At 48.3% G+C, this 1462-nt stretch overlaps 1 protein-coding gene across 4 annotated transcripts in view; it reads right to left on the bottom strand.

Moving 5' to 3' along the window:
- Positions 1-1147, bottom strand: part of wdr17 (WD repeat domain 17) — a 22544-nt gene extending 21397 nt beyond the window's left edge. For 3 of the 4 annotated variants that reach the window (XM_060046767.1, XM_060046771.1, XM_060046769.1), the window contains exon 1: positions 1040-1147. The gene's annotated coding sequence lies outside the window, so the exon portion shown is untranslated. Of the gene's footprint in view, positions 1-651; positions 685-1039 lie in introns of all 4 variants that reach the window. The other variant, XM_060046768.1, reaches the window with a different exon arrangement.
- Positions 1148-1462: the final 315 nt, after the last annotated feature.

Raw genomic sequence — 1462 nt, 5'->3', positions numbered from 1 at the left:
CACACACACACACACACACACACACACACACACACACACACACACACACACACACACACACACACGAATGGCAGTGTTGTAAATTGTTTCTTTGCAAAAAGACCCCAGTTATTAAAACACCAACTGAATATCCCCAGGAGATCCATTAACTGAATGCAAACAACACAGTATGCCGAACCTGGCCCCATGCCCTCCTAGCCTGGATGTAAGGTCTAAAGACAACTTTGCATCATGCACTCCAAGCCTGGACGTCAGGTCTTAACAGCACACAGCCTGGATTTCAGGTCTTGAGACAACCTGGCCCCATGCACTCCTAGCCTGGACGTCTAGAGACAACCTGACCCCATGCACTCCAAGCCTGGATAGCAGGTCTAAAGACAACCTGGCCCCATGCACTCCTAGCCTGGACGTCAGGTCTAGAGACAACCTGACCCCATGCACTCCTAGCCTGGATATCAGGTCTAAAGACAACCTGGCCCCATGCACTCCTAGCCTGGACGTCAGGTCTAGAGACAACCTGACCCCATGCACTCCTAGCCTGGATATCAGGTCTAAAGACAACCTGGCCCCATGCACTCCTAGCTCAGACGTCAGGTCTAAAGACAACGCTACATAATATTAACCCTACTGGTTCGTCTGTTATTACCTTACCTGTTAGCACAGGTGGCCGTGTGTGCGTTCCTCCTGCCCAAACAAGGATTCACTAATGTGTTAATTTGATGGCGAAGCAGCAACAGTGTGTATGTGCCCTGTATGTCGCGTAGCTCAGTGTCTCATCATTGATGGCGCTAGTGCCGACCATGGCGCCGCCTCTTGAGACGCGGCAGGGCATGCGCCTCGTCGCAGAGCTCGTGTCTGACTCGAACGCATCATAACAGCTTTACATGGCAACAATTACTACCACTTTCTAAATCCGTCCATTTAGCTATTGAACGTTGCATGGCTTAACTCTAGGTTTTATAGTGAGAAAGGCAAAACATGTTCGGTACAGAACGTGTCAATTCAAAAAATAATAATGACGTTGGTTCGCCATTCTTACCGTTGTAAGGCGCGCGCTGAGCGGACAGTTGCGAGGTGCTGAAATGCGTCTCGAGGCATCCGCTGATACGTGAGGGCGGGACTACAGACGGCAGGGCGGAACTACAGACGGCAGGGCGGGACTACAGATTATCTGATGTGCTTCCTCTTCGATCAGCTGTTGGTTGAACGTTTTATTTGTGTATTTTAAATCCAACATAGATTAATGTGAGCGTGGTCAATCACAGTTTAAAACAAGCCCAGAGCATTCTAATATCATCTTAATGTGTATTTGGCAAATAGGTAGCATACCATAAAGATGACAATAACCATATTATCGTCCATGGGCATCAACCGCCTGAGAATAAACACTTGGCAATCTAGACCATCTAGAGTAGAGCATCTCGAGTAGAGCATCTATAGTAGAGCATCTAGTGTAGAGCAT

Source organism: Gadus macrocephalus, chromosome 3 (assembly GCF_031168955.1).
Source record: "Gadus macrocephalus chromosome 3, ASM3116895v1".
NCBI lineage: Eukaryota > Metazoa > Chordata > Actinopteri > Gadiformes > Gadidae > Gadus > Gadus macrocephalus.
The sequence above is the reverse complement of the archived record's forward strand: the minus strand, read 5'-3'. Positions and strand labels throughout refer to the sequence as shown.